This window comes from Lepidochelys kempii, chromosome 1 (genome assembly GCF_965140285.1).
Source record: "Lepidochelys kempii isolate rLepKem1 chromosome 1, rLepKem1.hap1, whole genome shotgun sequence".
Taxonomy (NCBI): domain Eukaryota; kingdom Metazoa; phylum Chordata; order Testudines; family Cheloniidae; genus Lepidochelys; species Lepidochelys kempii.
The window spans coordinates 130,125,194-130,149,121 of NC_136380.1; the positions used below are offsets into that span (position 1 = coordinate 130,125,194).

The following is a 23,928-nucleotide window of genomic DNA, read 5'->3' on the forward strand; positions in this document are numbered from 1 at the left end:
TTCATGGGAAGTGTACAGAACAGGGCAATTATCAAGTGATCCATCCCCTGTTGTCCAGTCTCAGCTTCTGGTAGTCAGAGGTTTAGGGACAACCAGAGCATGGGGTTGTGTCCCTGACCATCTTGGCAAATAGCCATTAATGAACCTATCCTCCATGAACTTATCTAATTCTTTTTTGGCCCAGTTATACTTTTGTCCTTCACAACATCCTCTGGCAATAAGTTCCACAGATTTAACTCTGTTTTGTGTGAAGAAAAACTTTGTTATTGTTTGTTTTGAACTTGTTGCCTATTGATTTTATCTGGTGACCCCTTGTTTTTGTATTGTGGGAAAAGGTATATAACACTTCTCTATTCACCTTTTACACACAATTCATGATTTAACAAACCTCTATCACATCACCCTTAATCATTTCTTTTCTAAGATGAACAGCCCTAATCTTTTATTAATCTCTCCTCATATGGAAGCCATTTCATAATCTTGATCATCATTTGTTGCCCTTCATCTTTATAAGTGATGATCACTAGTTACCTCAAGATATGAAAGAAAGAAAGAAAGAAATACAAAGAAACAGGGCACACCTGCATAGTATATAACAATTGTATTTATCTTTAATGAAAAGGTAGTGTCCAAATATATATGCAAACAATTGCTGAGATGAAAGAAACTCATACAACATATTTGAGGGGTTTTTTTTTCAGAAGATGTTCCCTTCCAGTGTTAGAGAGCTGTGTAGCTATTAACATTGATTGTAAATCAGCAACAATTAAAGAGCTATCAGTGTAACTGCCTTTGCATAAAGGAAGAATTCTGAAAGGAATCTCATCCTTTCTTTAGAATATCCATCTTTAATGAAGGGTAGGGGGGAACCCACCAGATTAAGAGGGAACCATAAACAATTTACAGTTCAAAAATCTGAGAAGTAGCTGAACACCCGGTACAAGATATGTTCAAGACACAGTTGTTGCCAAAAGGCTTGCAATCTAAACATGCCTTTTCTAAACATTTTTAGAAAGAAGAATCAATAACAGCCCTAAGCAAGAGTCTAACCAGAAATTCCCGTACCTGTATACTCTCTCCCTCCCTGTTCTGCTGCTCCGTGGCTTTCTCTTTGTTGTAACAGTGTGCAACAGCAGCACCTGTGGATACCTGCTATTGCTCCCTCACTCTCTCTTAGCCTATTAATTTCACAGCCCATGCAGCAGGCAGCAGAGCTATCATCCATAGTCTACTGCAGCTTGATGCTACATTCAGAGAGCAGCAGCAGCTCCTCTTGCCTAGGCCCTGCACTGGGAAGGTCACTGGCATAGTTACAAGAACAAGAAGGGGTACTGGCAACTGGGGAGAAATAGTAACAATGGGGATATTGAAGAATGGAAAAGTGAAAAAGACTTGGGTGGTAACAAATGGACAGACAGGAAATCAGAGTTGGGGTGGGGACAGAGACAGAATGAGGGGCAGAGAGAAAGACAAAATAAAACAAGAAAAGTAAGTCAGGGGGCATAATGAACAAGAGGAAGGGAAACAATGCCATGGAAAGAAATAGAACTAACAGACAACTTTAAAAATAATGGGGCAAGATCCTCAGCTGCTGCAAATCAACGTAGAGATACTGAAATCAATGTATACCATTTGCATAGCTGGCCTAGTAAATAACTATATATCAATTTTCTTCTCAGACCTGGAGGCAGGAGCACCAAAGGATTCCTCGCCTATGGCAGCAAAGCATCTAAAGCTGGTTCTGGATGTTCTGAAACCATAAACAGAAGGTTTCCCCACCCCCCTTCTGTTTTGTTTTTCCTTTCGAGTAGATGGTAGGAGTAAGTATAGAATGCATGTTTCTGCTATGCAAAAAGCTTAGAGTTTAGAGTCCAATTGTATACATACACATGTGTGTGATAGCTACTATCTTGGTCAACACACTGGATATTGAATAGGGGAACTCCAGAGCAGAAAGCATGAACTTCTACAACTAGAGCTAAAGAACCAGGCCCTGAAGCTACGGCTATAACAGATCCACATCCCCTATGGAATGGGCAAAAAGTTGGACAAGTTACACATAGCGACCACAGTGTTACACATAAACACCACATAAAAGCAATTATAAGACAACGAATTGACACAGTAAACCCACTATATATCTTGCATGCTGTAGTTGTTAAGCATTAGCTCTATTACCTTACTAAAACTGCAATAGAAGCAGAATTCTTTTTTTGTACTACATGACTGTCACATGCAACTCTACCTAAGTTTAACCCCACCCCCCACAAATGATTGTTTATTAATGACTTGTTATGCTGTACTTAAATATTAAGAACCTTTTGAAGAAGAAGCCTACTTAAAATATGTTCAGGATAGTTTTATTATATTGTTTTCAATGAAGGGGGGTAAATCCCACACTTTTCAACATCTGATCTTACTGGATTTCACTGTTATAAGAAATGCTGATTTGGAAGCCTGATCTGCTAGTAATTAAACTATTTGCTTCATCGAATATAGCATCTTTCGTTTTTATATTATTTAAACTGCAGAATATTTTTCAAAAAGAGTATAAAATGATCACCCTGCAACATACACAGGAAAACATGTATGCTAATTATATTATATGCATGTAATAAATGTATACATTTACACTTTTAAAGAAGCCAGAAGATCTGAATAAAATGAGTGAGAATTGCAAGCTGTATTTATCTTATTCAATGCAGAACTGCACCTGAGGGTAAAAGGCTTTCTTTTTATCTGGGATAAAATGACTTTAGATATTTTACCATAGGACAAATCAATCGGAGGAATGTCTATAAGCATGGGGTTGACTGTTTAATATGTCTGCCTGCATACATACAATTTAAGGGAAAAAAAAGAATATGTTCTTGTCATTATTTCTTATTACTCTTCTTAATTATTTGCTTTGGGGTAGGTACTTTGAGCCACAGATATGGACCAGAGCCAGGCAAGGCATTACAGACAAACAGAAGAAAACAAACAAACACACACACAAAAACAACACCCTCGCCCAAAGAGCAGCAATGGCAGTGGGTCCCTTTCATCCCATCACTGAATGCCAAGGTGGGTGAACCGGGGAAAGTTTCTTCTTCTTAAACTGAAATAATTTGTTTATTACTATTTGTTGTATGGACGACAATGATGATCATTTGAAGAAAAAATATGGGGATAGCTGTGGGCAGGAAAGAAGTATGGCTGGCTATTGTTACATTTACTTCACTCTAATTATAGATTTAAAAATTAGTCTAAGACAGCGGTTCTCAAACTGTGTGTTGGGACCTCAAAGTGGGTTGCGACCCCCTTTGAATGGAGTTGCTAGGGCTGTCTTAGACTTGCTGGGGCCCAGGCTGAAGCTCAGGCCCCACTACCCAGGGCCGAAGCCAAAGACTGAGGGCTTCAGCCCTGGGTGGCAGGACTCAGGTTGCAGGCCCCCTGCATGGGGTTGAAGCTTTACACACACACACACACACACCCAGGGGGTGGGGCTTGGGCGGGTTCAGTTTCGGTCCCCCCTCCTGGGGTCGTGAAGTAATTTTTGTTGTTAGAGGAGAGTCGTGGTGCAATAAAACTTGAGAACCACTGAACTACATTATAAACAGTAACATCTCTAACATTCTATCTGAAATTGTATTAAATAAACGCAAAAATTGATTAAGCCTAAATTGCATGAAATTCTGATTCAATTGCCCCAACTTTTACCCCCCAAAATTTTATCAGTATCAGAAAACACAGCATACCAGTATTAACACAGTAACTATATATAGTGTAGGCTGTTTTCTTCTGTAAATATTGAAACCTGGTAATTATTACTCTAATCACTTGTTACATTTTGATCAATAGAGAATAAGATTAACTATTCTTTAAAATATCAGATTGTTATTTCTTCCTTCACTTTTCCAAGTTTTTGTCTGTTTGTTTGATTTATTCATTTTTATCTGCACTAGAGCTTGCTAAAACAGTTTCTCGGAGCATCATTTGAATATATTTAAGTCCATGTCAACACAGAGTGGGGTTAAGTTTTATTCTGTGCCAGTATAGTGTAAAATGCTGGTTGCTTAAAGATGATCAGAGCAGTCAGATGAAATTGTAGTGAAGAGAAGCACAGAAGGAAGTAAATCATATATGATTATATAGCAGTTCCTAGACCAGAGTATTCAGAGGTTAGTGGGAGGGCTGTTATCTGAAACTGGCAAAATAAAATAATAATAATAATTCTCAAAATAAGTATTTGTATGCATTTTGCTACCTCTTCAACAGAACTCAGTTCAAAATTAGGACAGAAAAAAACCCTGCAGGAAATTATTCCTATAGCAACTTCAAATTAGTTATCAAAACTAAAAAACAAAGTAATTCCTTTAATTTCTAGGGCTTGATAAATAATTTCAATAAATTCAAGCTACAGCTACCTGCAGTACCTTTTGTATGGTAATTCTTGGGATTAAGCAGAGAAATCCAAGGTTTCTGCTTGTGAATTTGTAAGGTATTGTCACAAAATTCCCCTCACACAGAGCATTCTAGTGGTGCAGCTCAGTTACTTACCCTTCCCTTCCAAGCGGGAGCAGCAGTGCATCCTAGCTTCCTGAGGGGTAGCTGTGAAAGCAGCAGTGATCTGCTTCACTCCTGGGTTGCTCCCCTGCCTAGATTTTGCCTCTGGTGCAGCCCAGCTGCTTACTTGTCTCTCTCTAGCTGGGAGCAACAACACACACCAGTTTCCCAGCAAAGCAATAGTCCATGCTCATCCTCTTGATCTATCAGTCACCTTTCATCATCAAACATGCTATTCTTGAAATATTGTCCTCCCTTGGCTTCTGTGATTCTGTCCTCTCCTGGTTCTCCCCCTAACTCTCTAAATGCTCCATCAGAGGATCCTTCACATGCATACTCCAACTTTCTGTGGGGTGCCTCAGGGCCTTTGTCTCCTTCTTTTCTTCTTCTACACCTTGACTCTGGATAATCTCATCCACAAATACAAATTTAAGTTCCATCTTTATGGAGATGATTCACAGATCTGCTTCTCTGCTCCAGAACTGTCTTCTTCTGTTGAACATAAAATCCCAGCCTGTCTCTCTGATTTCTCCTTGTGGATGTCTAGCAGTCAGCTCAAGCTCAACATGGCTAAAATGGAGCTCTCCACCAAGTCCTCCCAATTACTTCCTTTCTCAATCACTATAGACAACACCACCATCTTGCTTTCCACTCTGGCCCATAACCAGGGTCTTATCGTCAACTCGGAAGTCATAGAATCATAGAATATCAGGGTTGGAAGGGACCTTAGGAGGTCATCTAGTCCAACCCCCTGCTCAAAAGCAGGACCCATCCCCAATTAAATCATCCCAGCCAGGGCTTTGTCAAGCCTGACCTTAAAAACTTCTAAGGAAGGAGATTCCACCACCTCCCTAGGCAACGCATTCCAGTGTTTCACCACCCTCCTAGTGAAAAAGTTTTTCCTAATATCCAACCTAAACCTTCCCCACTGCAACTTGAGACCATTACTCCTTGTCCTGTCCTCTTCCACCACTGAGAACAGTCTAGAACCATCCTCTCTGGAACCACCTCTCAGGTAGTTGAAAGCAGCTATCAAATCCCACCTCATTCTTCTCTTCCGCAGACTAAACAATACCAGTTCCCTCAGCCTCTCCTCATAAGTCATGTGTTCCAGACCCCTAATCATTTTTGTTGCCCTTCGCTGGACTCTTTCCAAGTTATCCACATCCTTCTTGTAGTGTGGGGCCCAAAGCTGGACACAGTACTCCAGATGAGACCTCACCAATGTCGAATAGAGGGGGACGATCACGTCCCTCGATCTGCTCGCTATACCCCTACTTATACATCCCAAAATGCCATTGGCCTTCTTGGCAACAAGGGCACACTGCTGACTCATAGCCAGCTTCTCGTCCACTGTCACCCCTAGGTCCTTTTCCGCAGAACTGCTGCCTAGCCATTCGGTCCCCAGTCTGTAGCTGTGCATTGGGTTCTTCCGTCCTAAGTGCAGGACCCTGCACTTATCCTTATTGAACCTCATCAGATTTCTTTTGGCCCAATCCTCCAATTTGTCTAGGTCCCTCTGTATCCTATCCCTGCCCTCCAGCGTATCTACCACTCTGTAGTCTCTGTAGTCCTTACATCCAGGCTATGTCTAAATCAGTGATATTCAGACATCAGTGGTTCAGGGGCCAAATTAGTGATCAAAATTACCCAAAAGAGCCACATTGGTTGATAACCCAGTAAAAGCATCCTGATTGGTTAATAATTAAATCACACAGTGTTTTAATATCATGTACTGCAAAAAAGCCGTATGAGACACTGGCAGCTCGTGAGCCTCAGTCTGAGTATCGATGGTCTAAATCTTGCACATTCTTTCTGCATACGATCTCTGAGACACAGCCTTTCCTCTCCATCCACATAGCTAAATCTCTCCTCCAAGCTCTCATCATCTTGTGTCTAGATTCCTGCAACATCCTTCTCTCTGGATGTGAAAAATGCAGTCTTCCCTCACTCACATCCATTCAGAATGATGCTGTAAAGGACATTCTCCTCACCCCTCTCTTTGTATCCCTCCACTGGTTACCCCTTCTCTACCACTTCAAATATAAAGTTCTTGTATTTGCTTTCAAGGCCCTCCATGGGTCAGTCCTCACCTCCCTGTTGTTTCTCATTTGCTACTGAGTTGTAAACTCTTGCCTCTGATAAGCCCTTAATGCCAGTCTCCACTTCCCACTTTTTAAGTGGTCAAACAAGCACCTTCATGCTTATTCCAACCCCCCATCCCTTACACATGGAAGGCACTCCCCATAAATATCTGCAAAGCTACCTTTCTATCTGCCTTCAGAACTCACCTTTGCCACAATGACTACAAAAAGCTTTACAATGACTAGGCTGCTGATGTGCTGAGACTACAACCTAATATGCTAACTCCTTACACTGCCCCAGTCTGTCTGTCTGTATCCATCTGTTGTCTCTTGTTTTCTACATAGATTATAGGCTGCTTGGGTCAAACTGTCTTTTAGTTCTGTCTTTGTACAACATCCATAATGGGGTCCTTGTCTATGACTAGGGTTCCTAGTGGCTGTGGTAATTACAAATATTTTTTTCTTTTACTTATTATTTGTAATATCACAAATTCAGCATTACCAACTTCACTGAACAATTACCATGGACACACATGTTGTTCAGGTGACTTCACATGCAAACATCCAGTCAAGTATGTACATGGGAAATAATTTTGCAAATCAGGCCCTAAACAATAAATAATAAATAGAACTAAGCTTCCCTGTTTGAACCATGAAAATGATCAGTCAGCACCAAAGTCAACTGAGCTATACGAGCTGATGATCTGAACCTTATTTCTATATACAGGGTCTGATTCACCACTGCATTCCCCCAGTTCTATGAAGGTGTCACTTCATTTGTTTTTCTATGGGGTTTTAAAAAACATATTTCTCTATTTACTTTGTTGTTCACCTTTTAGCTGTGCAGATACAAAAGAAAGGGCTGATTGCCTATCAACAGTGCATATGGAAGGCTATGGAGCTAGCAATGTACAGCTTTTATTTTTAATGAAAAAATGCAACAACAAAAAATAGAAAATCACGAAAGACTCCATGATAGGTTTCAGATAGAGCTATAGTTAGAAGTAACTAAGGACAAAAGCAGGACTTCCATGCACTCTTTCATTACAAGAAGGATTTTCTAGAAATTCCAGAAGAAAATAGCAATATTAATTTTATACATTTCATGGTATAGTTAAATAATTAATTATTCCAACCTATGTGCTAAGTTTACACTGGTCTAAGTGTACCTGGATAGTCTCTCAGACAGATTTTGACAATGTCATCAAATCTTCCAGGTCAGAAACTATAGTCATCATTTACTTTCCACAAATGGACACCTATTTATCTCTCACACATTTTTATTTCAATGGCTCCTGCCACCAGCTACAACTCATTCTCAATTTCTGTGTCTCATACATTATCTAAAAGAATGGTGTGATTATGAGGAAAAGGCCATACAGTCACCCAAACTGTTTTCAAGAATTCCAGTTTTCTCAATTTGGAAAAAAAAAATTGAAAAGCAAGGACCATGTTTATGAACTACTCCCTCTTTTAGGAAAACAAAGGACTGATACTTTTAACTGCACCACAGACAATCAGTACTTTAGAGCTAAATATAAATCCAACCACCATCATGAATATACTTCTACATTTTTAATGTTATGTATTTAAAATATGCACTTCCATCTTTCCGTTTTAAAAATACAAATAAGTATTTTCTTTGAGACAGACATATGCAGCAATACAGTGAAATGGAAGACCCATGCCACATCATAGACTTACACATCCAGATGGAGGGCATAATGCAGGACTAAAGGGGGCAGTCACACTTATCTTTATCTCTGTTTAATTTCAAGTCTTTTATCTTGTAGGAAGAAAGTGTGATAGCAATTCAGTGTCTAGGTCATCTCCAAATGATAAATTTCTACTTGTATTGATAATTTGATAAACATGCAAATAAAAATGAGATGAGAGAAAAGCAGCACTTATTAAAATATATAGTATTTCCTTTTTTTTTTTCATTTCTTCCTAGTTCTGAGTAAGATAAAATATCTTTTGGACTCTTTTATACTCTTAGACCTTTTGACATGTTCTGTACAATGGTTTTATAATGATTCAGAATGTGTGAAAGGGCAAGAGAGCCTTTCCTTGGCAATTGTTTTCCCACCTGTATTAACCTCATTTCAACCAGTATCACCTCCCTGGGGGATGTCTGGTATCTTCTTTGAGTGACTTGACTTGTCTGTGATTTTCTAATGGGCAGTTAGTGCACTCTTCTCAAAATCTAAACTTGACCATTAGTGATGGGAACGTGAGCTTCCCATGACTGAACAGATTCAGCAGCAACTCAAATGCCTCAAGCCTGCAGGACAGAGAGGTCATGACATAGTCTTTAAAATAATGTGACAACATGCTGCGCTTGCGAGGTAGTGTGACAAGGGCAGTGAGCCTTTTTTGTTCGGAAAGAGTCCAGTGCATAAATATGACTAGAGGCAAGCATCAGAACACAAATTTCTTGATTTGTTGGTATTTGGTTAATCCTAGCTGCAAAGCCTAAGCAAATTCCACATTCATTCCAATATGTATTCTGTGGAAATACTGCTCGTCAAAACAAACATGCTTAAAGCACGGTCTAGCAGAATTCCTGAATTCTATTCCTGGCTGTGTCACTTGTGATGTGCCTTTGCAAAAGTTTTTTACCCTCTTCTATGCCTCACTTTACCCAGCTGTAAAAACAGTAGCATAATAATTATGTGCATTATTCCAGATCCATTTGTCCGACGCAATTCAGAAATAGCACTCCAAAAGAAAACATGATGTAGCCAAAAAACAGTGTGTTCACTACAGTACCCTGGGAATGCAAATGCTACTGTAGTTAAAACCCACTTAAGCCTGGAACAGAAGAATTCAGTAATGAGTAACTAAATGATAAAAATACATAAAAACCAAGATTGGTACAGAATGCATTAAAAAATCTTACTAATTTTGCTTTCAAAATTAATCCTCTTAAATGGAGGATCACTGACCAAATATCCATGTGCCTCAGCAATTACTGTTCAAAGGTACGAAAATTAACTTTACCACTTCAAGTACTAATGACATCTAGATGTGATAGTGGGCAGCACATTAGATGTAAACTTGAAATAGGTTATGGCAGCTAAAAACTGCCAGTGGAATTTGGGGCTGTCCAGACAGAGATATTGTACCACCCAGCAGGAAGATAGTAATCCCTTCTCTGATGATTCTGGCCTGATGATGTCCAAAAATATTGCTTTCTTTCATTTCTAGGCATATCATTACCAGACAGATTTTTTTTTTTGACAAACTGGAGGGAGTGCAGAAAAGAGTGACAAAATATTATTCAGGGGCTGGCAAATACAGATGAGGATAGGTTAAAACAAGGAAGCAGGCACCATGAAACTCAAAGGTTAAGCCTGGGATTTTCAAAGACCTAAAAGAGTTAGGTGACTTTTAATGGGAGTTGGGTGCCTGACTGCTGGAGGATCCTTAAATAGAGTTTTGGCTGGGATCTTCTGGTATCAATGGGAGCAGAATCAGTCCCAATATAGGGAGTCTGGTTATTCATGGCTGTGCTAAACTGTGCTATTTATATATGGCTTTCAATTTGGGGTCCCCCAACAGGCAACTCAGGAAAGGACTATGTCAGGAAGGTACAATCCCTTCCTGAGCACTGTGGTGCACAGGCAGACTGCATACAATGCATCATCCTTTACGATGGTTCTCCTTTCTTCTCTGTCTCCCCACCACTGCCTGAACCTCAGGACTGCATAGGGGGAACAGTACCTCCAAGCCATTCAGTGTAGAAACTGCAACTATGGCTCTCTCCTTTATTTATGGGTGCAAAGGGAGGAGGAAGAAGAATTATGAGTCTTTTTGTGTACCTGTAAAATCTGGCCCTAATCTGGTACCAAAGATGGAGAGAAATATTTAGTATGAGGTAGTATAAACTCGAAAGCAATTAATTGAATTTAAGAAGAGACAATAAAAGACTAAGTATCAGGAGAAGTGTCCCAAAACTGTAGATCTGCAAAACTGAGGAACAGACTAAGAGTGGCAGATGCTCCATCCCATTAGAGGATTTAAAACTAGGCTGGACAAAGCTCTAAAACCAAACTAACATAATAGATTTTTTGCCTTATCTACTTGCTACCAAAAAGTGTAAGATGAAGAAAACCAAAAAGTGTAAGATGAAGAAAATAGAAAGGGGGCGGGGGAGGAGGATAGAAACAGAAATTCTATATTGAAAAAAATCTTTTTAATTAGATGGAACACACAGAGGACTTAGGTGCTGCCTTTCCACACCGCACTCCCCCGCCACCCAAGAAAAAAAGAACCAGATCAGGGGGGAAAGACTGTGTTTATTATTCACCACAAGTCCACAGTAAGCAAACATACTGTTTTGGTATTTTTCTGTTGTTAGTAACAGAGATAACCCTGTGAAAATGATTTGTTTGACAGCCTCTATCATTCGACCAAACACACAACATTTAAAAATGTCATCTAGGGCTTGGTTAATTATATTTTACTGCATCAGTGACCTTTCAGAACTTTAGCTCAATTCATCATCTTTGCTCCAGCAGTAAAGCAGGTCAGAAAGCAGAAGAACAAAAAAAGATTCCAAAATATAATAATTTGTCATTTCTCCCTCGATTTGATGCAAGTTTTCCAACCAGTTCAAGCCAACAGCATAACCAAGACACCTCCTTCAATTTGACACACTGCAGTTCATCACTGAGCTCTGTTTATGAGCTTGTACTTCATTTTCAACAATGCTCAAAAACATTAGGTAATTCATTGTGAAATATTTCAATCAAGCCTAAAGTTAGCATATATATTTAACAGTGATGATACAGGTATATAAGACTTATATGCATTATGATATTGTTATGTTATTATTATTTGTAATGGTAGGATCCTTTTAAGGATTGTGCTAGGTATGGTGTGTACATATGGGCCTTGATCCTGCTATAATTGAAATCAATGACAAACTCCCACTGACTTCACTGGTGCAGGATCAGGTCCATAATGCGAAGATGGACCTTGTCCCAATGTGGATATACATGTATAATCCTTATTTTGCTTAGTCCTTCCTCACAGGTGAAAGATTCACATATATATACACACAGTCTATTCCATGCAGGCATATCCCAAATCATTTTACCAACACTGAGAAACCCCAATACCATTTTAAGAGGCCTGCCTCAAAAATCCGGATTAAGATTTACCCATGATGATCATGTTTGACCAAATCTTCAGTGATATTACACAGACAGAGAACTCAGTCATTGGATCACTTGAAATGAGATGGAATATATTTTGAATTATCTTTCAGAGCTAAAATTGTTTCCACGATATGCATCTGAAGAAGTGAGCTGTAGCTCACGAAAGCTTATGCTCTAATAAATTGGTTAGTCTCTAAGGTGCCACAAGTCCTCCTTTTCTTTTTGCGAATACAGACTAACACGGCTGTTACTCTGAAACCCATATTTTTCCCTGTTTTCTGACGTAAATCCATTGGTCAGGAAAAGAGCACAAGGCTTTTAAACTGCAGTTCAACCACCTTCTATCATGACCTTCACAATGTCTGTGAAGCAGATTTCTTTTCCCCCCAGTATTAACTTCCATTCCTCTATCAACCTTTTTGTCATTTTCAAAGCATTACTCTATGGTATCTTCCCTAAAGCAGAGTCATATCTCACTGCACAAGGTTATCAGTTCATTTCCACCATCTCTACAGTTAGTCTTTACTAAAATATCACTGATAGTTCTGGGCAAAAACAATATTATATAAAGGATGCACAGTTATTTTGCTCTCTCCCTGAAGTGGACAGCAAACATAACTCTTTGCTGTTTGCAAGAGAGCTATGTTCCCCTAAACTTCCCTGGTTCAAAAACCACTATTTATCAGGGACCTTCGAATGGCTCGGTGTAGAATGATTACAGTTCATATTATTTAGAATGTTCCATCTGTTTTCACAGAACAACAAAAACTGCATGTGAGCTTTCATAATTTTTAATAGATGGTGCAATGAATCGTTAGGTATTTCATAGACTTGTCTGACTGTATACCACACTGTACAAAGAACAATATTCACTGCCCTCTCATGGTGAAACAAACTACACTTTATGTTTCCAAGTGGTACAAGTCTCTGATTGTAGCTTACTTCTATTAGGTATTCAAAGCTTCTGAATTTCTTTAAGAGAACAAAGTAAATATAAGCACTGTGCAAAACATACACAGGCAGACTACATGATTGTGTGAGCAAAAAGTCTCATTGGTATATGTAACCAGGGTCCTAGTGGAGGCCAGCTATGGTCACTCAATTAGGGTGAACTGCAAAGACTGGGGCAGTCAAACTTCCAAAAGCTAGTGGATATTCCAATCCTTAGATTCACCAAGCCAGCATAAAACAGCTTCTTTATTACCTTACTGGTTACTCAGAAGTCCAAACAACACAGTTCCCTTAAAGTGATCCAGCCTCAGGCCTCCATCCAGGTACCCACGTCAAATCTGATGAAAATTTTAGTAAATCTTATTTCATCATATAAAAGAAAAGGTTCTATCAATCCCAAAGGATCGGACACATTCCCTCCCAGGTTAATGAATGCCTCAGATCTTAGTCAAATACACGCTACAGCCAGTTCTTATTAACTAAAATCTGAAGGTTGATTTATAAAAAGAAAGAATGAAAGAAAGGTCAGAGTTAAAATTGGTTAAAAGAATCAATTACATACAGTAATGGCAAAGTTCTTGTAGCAGTGGCTCAGGCTTGTAGCAGTGATGGAATAAACCGACCATATATTGACTTAAGTCAAGTCTCTGGAGTACACCCACAGTTTGGATGGGTCATTCAGTCCATTGTTCAGAGCTTCAATTTGTAGCAAAGTTCCTCAAGAGGTAACAAGCAGGATTGAAGTCCAAATTGAGAAGATGCAGCTGCCTTTTATTGTCTCTTACCATGAGGCCTATGCTTCCTTTGTTTCAAACACAAGCTGCCCAGCACATGGCTTGGAAGCCTTAAACTTCTCTCCATAGGTGTTTCCCTGCATGCCTTGCTGAGTCATAAAGTGTATCTGCCTTCTCTCAATGGGTCAGTTGTACAGCTGATGGTCCCTAATGGGCCTTCAAGCAGGCTAGGCAGTGCTGATGGTGCCACCCAGAAGCCTAGCACAAGTTTGAAATACAGACATACATACATATCTATAACTCATAATACAAAGGTGATACAAACATATGAACAAGATTATCATATCTGGCAAATTATGACATTTTGCAGATATCTTAAATGGCATATCTGGCTGATTACATCCTGGGCGTTACCCCAGAAGCAAACATTTGAAATCCAGTTATAGAGCCAATACTTATACCTTTAAGTACAAAAATGATACATGCATACAGATAGCATAATCAATCTAACCAGCAAATCATAATCAGCATAATCATAACCAGCAAATTTCATAGCCATCTTATTCAACAACCTTTGTACAATATTTGCTGCAAATATAGACAAGTGGTTGCAACATGATCTATATGGTCATATTTTAATCAGATAAGTCACAGTATGATTTTAGAATATGACATAGCTCCCCTCAATTTCTCCTCCCTTCCCAAGACCTCTCTTACTTTTGTCTTTTCTTTCCCCACAGTCCCTTCACTTCTTACAAAACCTTCTCAGTTTTCTCCATATCTGTCTTCCGTTCTCACTTTGTTTTATCTAATCCCTCAGTCTCTCTCCCACCTTCCACCCAGAACTGTCTCATTAATGCTCACCTACCTCTTTCCCAATCCCTTTTACTATTCTCCTTCTCTCCATTTTCACTTCCATTTGTCTAGGTTCTTATATGGCTCCCAGGTCCATGTTAAATGAGCACCTCCCAAATGTATGTAGTGTACACAAAGCTATATGTTCCTCTTTCTTGCATTCTCTGCAGTCAGAAGGGATTAGACTTAATTTACTATGGGGTTTTTTTGTTGTCTTTCCTTACACACACACACACACACACACACGTATGTATGGATGGATGTAGGTATGTGGTGTTACTATGGAAAGGATAGAATGCAATAATTTTGTGACACACAGAGGAACTAGCAAGAAGGATTAATCTCTTTATCCTGGTCTCAGTTACCTGATATGGGCCAGGGTTGAAAAAGGTTAGATCCTGTCTCATGGCAGAGGTCACTTACACCACTGGTTACTAGTACATCATCTCTTTAAAAAAAATCGAACATTACTAATAAACCATGATATAATCCAACAATAGCATGCACAAACTAATACAGTCAATTAATAAAACACATATCTAGGACATAGTCAGGTTGGCAACCTGAACCCTTTGACAGACAAGAGGATTATTCTCCATCTTATTGGACATCTGTCAGTAATTCCTATCTGTGTACCTTAGTCGCTGTCTAGCTGATCACACACCTGCTTCTTTTTTCTCAAAATAGTTCCTTCTGTAGTAGCCTCTGCTGAGGCAGAGGTGGATCCATCATCTAAAGTATTTGTTTTCTGCTCCTTATGTTTTTCATTCGCAGTGACTTGGTGGGCACATTATTAGGTCAGCAACATTCTGGATGGCCTTGAGAAACAGAGAACCAGTGTCCCCTTTGTTTTTGTTTAGACAGCTGCTGTTCCTCCAGTAGGACTGCCCCCAGAAGGGATGGTATATCTGTCACCTGGGCAGGTTGCCAGCAACTTCCTGTTTGGAATCTAACATTTTCTTCCACTTGCAATGGGGATAACTGTCTGGCATTGCTTGATGCAGTATTACTCCTGCTCTGATTTCCTGACATATTGCTATTTTATAATGATTTAAACAATTTTTGTAACAATTAGCTTTCTTAGACGCTGGCGCTAAAATTGCTGTCCTTCTGCACATACAATTCTGAATGGGCAATTCTGAAAATTTATTTAAGGGTATTTTAATATTCCAACAATGCTAAATACAGATACTATTAATCTACCAGGAATTGAGCCCCCTTTGAAATGAGTCCTTTGCTATTTGTCCTGACTTGCTGAAAACCCATTTGCCAGTGTATACTAAGGCCCTGATGTGGTTCATTTGAACTGATAAATAGATACATAAAACAACAACAATGTAACATTTAGTAGAGCTGCTTGAACTTTTCTGAATTGTGAATTTACATTGTTTTTGCAACATTTGTGACAAATTATCTCAATATTGATCAACTATAGAATTACTTGAAAAGTGTTGACATTTTAATGCAAAAATTTCGTTGACATTTCAAATTTAGATAGGAAAAAGGGGATGATCTTCATTCTACCCTCCCCACAAAACTCTCAGTTTTTCAACCAGCTCTAAAATTTACATTGCTGTAGCATGTGGAGACCAACCCAATCAGAAACCCATTGTGCTAGGTACTGCACAAACATTTAAATGTTCCAATCTTAAAAAAAAGAAAAGAACAAGGAAGTTGTGAAAATAAATCATTAGTAAATTTGTGGCCCTTGTGTATTAATTTAATTTTCTTGTTCAGCCACCAAACAAAAAAAAAAATTATTCACTCAGTTCTTGTGACAACTTTAAAAATTCCTTTTGCCAATCATCCCAACACCATTCCATACTGTTCTCAAACAACATTCTGAGTGAAACAACTCATGGTAACAAATTTAGTGATGAATTTGTTTTATATGTGAATGTGCCTATAAACCTACTTCTTTCATCCCAGGAAACATAGCATAAAGATCAGGTCAAGCCACTAGTGATGATAAAAAAGAAGTTGAAGTCAAATCTTCATTCATTTGTCGTATGATATTCCACTCTGTGTTCAAATTCTCTATTCTGCCCTGAGCACATGGCAGCCCCATTGCTGGTAATGCCTCACTCCACTCAACTGTGGGTGTTTTATAGGACAGGGATCTGTAAAAGCTACATAGAGGTTGAGTAGAATCTAGAAGTCACTGTTGTAGATTTTTAAGAATCAAGTCTGTGTACTTTTTCAGTTGTCTTAACAAACACTTCTTGTCCTCTTCACTTAAGGATTCAGTATAAATACCTTCAGTAGTCAACTTCTGGACTGAAGTCTTTGCTTCTTCCAGTACTTTTTCAATGGATAGCTCTCTGATTGATCCAAATGTAGCTTCTATTCCTGGACAAAGATCTACACTGTTGTAGCAAATGCCTAGATGGCATTGTTTAATGACCCAAGTGGTTTCAACAGTAGACTTACAAGAGAGAGAATGGCAATAGTCTTCTCTGAACATAGTAGCAAAAGTAATCCACCAGCCTCACTACTTAGATCCATCCCACATTGGTAGATACTTTCCAAAGCGAATAATAACAGCTGAAGTAATTTTAAGACAACAGCCAAGAATCGTTCATGAGAAAGCCAGAGGGTTTTCCCAGGCTAGACTAATTCAAACTTCAGTTCCAGTGTATCTTCTATATTTTCCAAGATATTCAGTCTTTTTGGACTCTTGCTGAAAAAAATATAATGAAGACATTAAATTTATAGCTTTTTTAATGTCTTTGGAAGAGTCTACAGCTCGTACTACCTCTAGTTGGAGTAGATGGCCTCTGCAGTGTGTATAGGAAAGATCAGGGTTATACTTTTCTCTGAGCAAAGCTTGTACTCCATCATGTCTTCCAGAGAAGTTTGCAGCTCCATCAAATGCACAAGCAGCCATCTGTTTGGGGTCCAATTGACAAGCATTTAACTCTTCCAAGATGTGGGTTGTCACATATGCAGCCAATGGGTCTTCTATAACTTGAACACCTAGAAATGTATCTACTGGCCTACCACTGACATCAAGATAATGTACACAATGACTTAATACTTGGTGTCCATTTGCATTGGTGCATTTATCAGCCATGTATGCATTTTTTTTGAATGTGGTGAGAAAGTTCTTCACTTTTTCAACTGTTGAGTCTTTCACTGTTGCACCACATGCGTCTAGCCAGTCAGTTGAGTTTCTTGCAGAAAGACAGTGAGCATTTGCTGGTCTTGTTCAGAACCAGTGTTCAACTTCAGGATGAACAAGTGACAATGCACTTAACATTGGCCTCCAGTTTGTAGCGAGTGGTATCTCTTGCTTAAATAGAAAGTATGATGCCACAGTCGTGTTTGTTCGCATGAACTGTGTTGTGTCTCTAGCATTCTTAACAACCTTATTAACACACACCGGTGTTGTCCTTGGTCAGTGGAGACTCAGGGGTCAGAGGTGCTTTCACATGAGTTCACCTCCCAGGTGGGGGGCAAGAAGGCACCTTGCTTGTTCCTCCAGCTGCTCACTATTCGCTCTGGCCACTGTTGTTTGTTGTGCCACTGTTCACTCCATCGCTCTGTTGCCAATGGTCCTGCACTGTTACCTTCTGTTACCACCTGCCACTGTGACCTCTGCGAGTTGGTCTCTTGAGGTTTCACCCAGCTCTCAGTGATTTCAGCTGAGCTCTCAGTGGGGGAATCCCGTTGCTAGTGCAGACTGGGCCATCTCTTCCACAGAAACATTGTCCCACAGCAGGTCATTATCAGTGATTTCAGCTGTAGTGGTCACTTAACAAAACAAAAGACTAACTATGGAGCCTAATCAGCTCTGTTCATACTTTTCAAATCTATTATACTTTTTCAGATACATGTATTTTATCATACACTTTATATGCTTTTAAAGTATGTATTAATGTTTCAATTTCAATTCAAATTTCCAAACAATCACTAAACTGGCAACACTCCATGTAACTAGTTCACAAAACTGGGGGGGGGGAATTCAAGGGGTGTAGGGAAATCCCTGCTGTTAATCCAGTAAGCAGTGCCTGTTTTCACTTAGTACCATCTGATGTTACCATCCAGTCAAGTTCAGCTTTTCCTTTGTCTTACAGTGCTAATGGGATACTGTGTGGTATGCCTATTACACCTCTCAACCACTGGAAGATTAAATGGGTAACAGAGACCTAAACAATATTGAGCAAAGGAATAAAAAGCATAGCAGAGATTCATCAGCATGTTAACATACCTAAGAAAATTTGTCCCTATTTCATCACAATTTATTGCTCTATTCATCCTGTGTCTGAACTCTATAAAATCCCCTTCTCTCTTCGCCAAGTACTGCCCTCTTCAGCCTTTTCCTACCAGACCACACATCCCCAACACACATGGACAGGGGTATAATGCCACCCCAATATCCCGGTTACATCTCCCAATCAGCCATCCCTACCTCTGGCTGCTCCTCTCCGCTGCTGGAAATAGGAAACTGCTGCTTCAGAGCAGTTTCATAGATTCATAGATTCATAGATATTTAGGTCAGAAGGGACCATTATGATCATCTAGTCTGACCTCCTGCACAATGCAGGCCACATAATTTCACCCACCACTCCTAAAAAAGACCTCACACCTATATCTGTGCTATTGAAGTCCTCAAATTGTAGTTTGAAGACCTCAAGGAGCAGAGAATCCTCCAGCAAGTGACCCGTGCCCCATGCTACAGAGGAAGGCGAAAAACCTCCAGGGCCTTCCAATCTGCCCTGGAGGAAAATTCCTTCCCGACCCCAAATATGGCGATCAGCTAAACCCTGAGCATATGGGCAAGATTCATCAGCCAGATACTACAGAAAATTCTTTCCCGGGTAACTTGGATCTTACCCCATCTAAAAACCCATCACAGGCCATTGGGCCTATTTACCATGAATATTTAATTACCAAAACCATGTTATCCCATCATACCATCTCCTCCATAAACTTATCGAGTTTAATCTTAAAGCAAGATAGATCTTTTGCCCCCACTACTTCCCTCGGAAGGCTATTCCAAAACTTCACTCCTCTGATGGTTAGAAACCTTCGTCTAATTTCTAATCTAAATTTCCTAGTGGCCAGTTTATATCCATTTGTTCTTGTGTCCACATTGGTATTGAGTTTAAATAATTCCTCTCCCTCTCTGGTATTTAACCCTCTGATATATTTATAGAGAGCAATCATATCTCCCCTCAACCTTCTTTTAGTTAGGCTAAACAAGCCAAGCTCCCTGAGTCTCCTTTCATAAGACAAGTTTTCCATTCCTCGGATCATCCTAGTAGCCCTTCTCTGTACCTGTTCCAGTTTGAATTCATCCTTCTTAAACATGGGAGACCAGAACTGCACACAGTATTCCAGGTGAGGTCTCACCAGTGCCTTATATAACGGTACTAAAACCTCCTTATCCCTACTGGAAATACCTCTCCTGATGCATCCCAAGACGACATTAGCTTTTTTCACAGCCATATCACATTGGCAGCTCATAGTCAACCTATGATCAACCAATACTCCAAGGTCCTTTTCCTCCTCCGTTACTTCTAGTTGATGCGTCCCTAGCTTATAACTAAAATTCTTGTTATTAATCCCTAAATGCATGACCTTACACTTCTCACTATTAAATTTCATCCTATTCCTATTACTCCAGGAATTACAGGAATTCCTATTACTCCATTGTTAAGTGTAGGCAGTGGGACTCACACTCATAGACATGTTATAGAAGCAGGTCAAGGTTGAGTTTGTGAAGGTTCACCACTGACTTAGCTGAACTCCATGGGGATGAGTCAGGTGGTTTGAAGAGATTTCCAGACACTGTAGGAACGGTGAAAGCAGCTGAAAAAGACAACCTGAAATCCAGAGTGTTTCACAAACAGCAGACTGCTTGAGAGGTATGATGGGGTGGTTTTGGCACTGTGCTAAGATCTATATCAGTGTGATGTATTATAACACGAACAAATCCAATCCCATGAAATACCTCATAGAATTCTTTAACAATAGCTTTTGCATTTTGTTTAGTGGACAAATTATACATGGGCCTTCCTGTTCCACTACAGTATATCAAGTAGTATTTGTCCTTTTACAGATGCGCCAGCGTTTTTACCAAATGGGCACATTTAGTGCCCACTATATGAAAGAAGTTTAATTTACATGTTTAATACTAGACTACAATCACCAATTATTTTGTACACTCTTTCTGTGATTATGGTGTACTCAGCTCCAATATCTACACTGAAATTCACAGTTCAAATATTTCAAGTGTCACAAACCCATCTGTTGTAGCACCTTACTTTGTAAAATTATTAAGAGTCTCAACAAAGTTCTGTTTCTGTAACATCATCGGAAATTTGTTCCCTAGCTACATGTTCTTTAATTAATTTTTGTTTTTGCATTTCTTTGCAATCTGTGCTAAGCATCATAGTTTTGCACCTTATTCTGCTGTATATCTTTGGATTGTGCTCTGTTTCCCAATGTATTATAAATAAATTTGGTCTCTGCCATTGGTATATCCTTGTTATTCTTTATTAATTAGATGCATTTCACTGTTTGCTAACACTTCCATTTAAGAGGAATAGCTTGCAAATATTTATTGGCTGTGGGGTTTTTTTGGGGTTTTTTTGCAAAGTCTAGTTCATTTTTCGAAACCACCTCATTTTGACCTGTTTATCAGTTATACCCCAAATAATTCAGTCTCTAATTAGTCTATCTGTTAAGTATTCAGTCACATGACTTAGCATTATTATATAGGTCAATAATATAATAAGTGATTTTTTAAAATTATTTTCTGAGTTGCAGTTAATAACACAGAATTAGAAATAATATTTTAAATAGTTAGGAAGGCAAATTCAATTGCAAGGGGAGGGGGAAAACCAAGTACATGTTTAACAAGAACCCTAATACAACATTGGTATTTGCAGCCATTTATTAACAGAAAAAATACCATGAAATGAAAAGGAGTTTTGGCCCTACCCCTGTAGTGATCTCAAAAGTTAAGATAATGTTTTCCTACTTTCAGTTTATAGCTGAAGTAATTTGTGAATCAATGTCCTTGGATAGAAAAACAAAAACAGGTATGCATTTCCCTTAATGGGCAGTAGTATTTAAATAGTTGTATGTAATATGCTTATTACCTTCTCACCAAATTTTATTGTTACCCTCTCTCTCAGCTGAGTATAATTCAAACGGGCCAAATCAGTTACCATTCAAAGGACAAATGAAAGATTAAGGATTCCTCAGGAACGGTTTACTTGTCAAAGCAACTAAGTACTAAGGCTATTTAAGAACAAGTTATGGATAAACTAACAAATGGTTTGTATTCAATGTACATCCTGACTTGCTCTTAATCTGTAATTATTAGAGTAGGGAAGTTTTTTTCAAAATGTTTATTTTACACATTGTTTAATGGTTTTACTTTTTTTTTTCCAATTCATCTTTCAGGATTCTTTATTCCTTTGTCAAGTTTATAACACCTGTGTTGTTTTTGTTTTCTTCTTGGCTTGCCTTGTAACAGAATGTCATGGGAGATTGCATTTTTTTTCTCCACTTCTTCAGCATCACTAAATTTAATGTCCTGTGGCATTTGGTTGAAGTCAGACAGTACAGGAAATAACATTTACATTAATCTCTGAAGTCAGTCAGAACAAAGTGCTTGACTCACTACAATGCAAGTGATGTAGGCACAGTACAATAGTTTTCCCAAGGAATGTTGGCAATGAGTATGCAACAGCTCATCTGATTCATAGAAGACATTCTAGCCTAATTCAGACAGGAAGTGAGTCCATTATCTGAGTTTGGCCAGCATGCAGATGAGCTTCAGGGAAGCAAACCTGGGCATGGAAATAACTTTTGCTGCGATAAAGACTGATTGCTATTTATTGTTTTATTAATCTATAGAGTGCTATTTTACTGCACAATGAAAATAAATTGGTAATATAGAAATTAGCTGAAACTGGTGTGCTTTAGCTGGCAATTAATGTGTAGTGAGGCCTTGGAGCTGTCCCTATCTTCTTCTTACATGCATTTTTTTGACCTTTTTATTTACATACAGTAAAGGGGGAAAGCTTCTAGAGAAAGGTCATAGATTGCTTAGCATATTGTATGTTCAAATATATTGAAGTATAAATATCTCAAAGAGGAGAGAAGAGAAATAATTTAAAAGCTCAATTGAGATTATATAATGGAAAATGTAAAACCATACTGGTACATGTTTGCTTCTTTCTGAAGGGACATGTGCTTGCTAAGGCCCCTTTTAAATCGCCATTTTAGTAATGGAGAAGCTTTGAGTTTCAGGTACATGTTTCAGGAAAAGTGTCCTTTGGCCTGCTGTCCTCATTTAATCTTTCGAGCAGCTAGTTATATCCTGATTGTTCATAGGTGATAAGCCAGGAGGATTGAGGGTTTGCTCCTTCTTAGGGTGACAAGATGTCCCGTCTTTTTCTTATATAGGTGCCTATTCCCCCCCACCCTTGTCCTGATTTTTCACATTTGCTGTCTGGTCACCCTACTCCTTCTTATCCTGACCCTGGAACTTCTACAAAGGTGAGGTAAACCTATTCTGGCACATAGTCACACTGATACAATGTAAGATTTGCAGTAGCCGGCCTAAATGTGTAAGGCAAAGCAACAAGCTTCACAGCTTAGGTACAGTATAACTATTGGATATGTGACAAAGTTCCGCTTCTGCCTTGATGGGTCTTGCGCTTATTGGCAGATTTGCTCACCTCAGAGATTCATGGCGGCCCTCAGTTTGGCCACTTTTGGTAGTGGCTCAAACCTGCCGTTCACTCAGCTAACCTCATCACTGGCCAGCATGGGGAAAAGGAAAGAGAACAATCCCTGCAGTCTCTGCTGGTCCACCTAGTAGGTCGGGGACAGGCCAGGGACCTTCCCCTCTGGGACAGGCCAGGGCCCTGTGGATCACAGCTGTCTACAGTGTTTCATGTAACTCCTGTATGACAGCTACAACTCCCTGGGCTACTTCCTAATTGCCTCCTCCCAACACCTTCTGTATCCTCACCACAGGACCTTCCTCCTGATGCCAGATAGCGTTTATACTCCTCAGTCCTCCAGCAGCACGCCCTCTCACTCTCAGCTCCTTGCGCACCCCTCTCTGACTGAAGTGAGGTCCTTTTTAAACCAGGTGCCCTGATTAGCTCGCCTGTCTTAATTGATTCTAGCAGCTTCTTAATTGTCTCCAGGTGTCCTAATTAGCCTGTCTGACTTAATTGGTTCCAGCAAGTTCCTGATTGTTCTGAAACTGCCCCTGTTACCTTACCCATTGTTCTGGAAATGTTCCTGTTACCTTACCCAGGGAAAAGGGGCCTGCTTAACCTGGGGCTAATATATCTGTCTTCTATCATTCTCCTGTAACCATCTGGCCCAACCCTGTCACAGATAATAATCTCACCTTGAAGCCCATTGATTGAAAACTAGATTGAAAGGGAGAAAGTCATTGCTAGTTACTGGAGTTTTGTTTCCACACTGATTTCCACCCTACCTACTCAAGGTTTTGAAAGTTTTAGCATGCACTTGGTGGAAGGTAAACAAGTTAATTAAACAACAACTGCTTTAGTGTAAGGAGTTAATAATGACAGCTGGTGTTGCAAAGACTGG

General features: G+C 39.3%; 1 protein-coding gene across 6 annotated transcripts in view; it reads right to left on the reverse strand.

Annotated features, from left to right (window-relative positions):
• The window catches only part of NLGN4X (neuroligin 4 X-linked), a 251,139-nt gene that overhangs the window by 168,921 nt on the left and 58,290 nt on the right, over nucleotides 1-23,928 (reverse strand). The window contains exon 1 of one of the 6 annotated variants that reach the window (XM_073354283.2): nucleotides 1,066-1,084. The exons of the other annotated variants lie outside the window; for them this stretch is intronic. The gene's annotated coding sequence lies outside the window, so the exon portion shown is untranslated. Of the gene's footprint in view, nucleotides 1-1,065; nucleotides 1,085-23,928 lie in introns of those variants that run through there. 6 annotated transcript variants of the gene reach the window in all.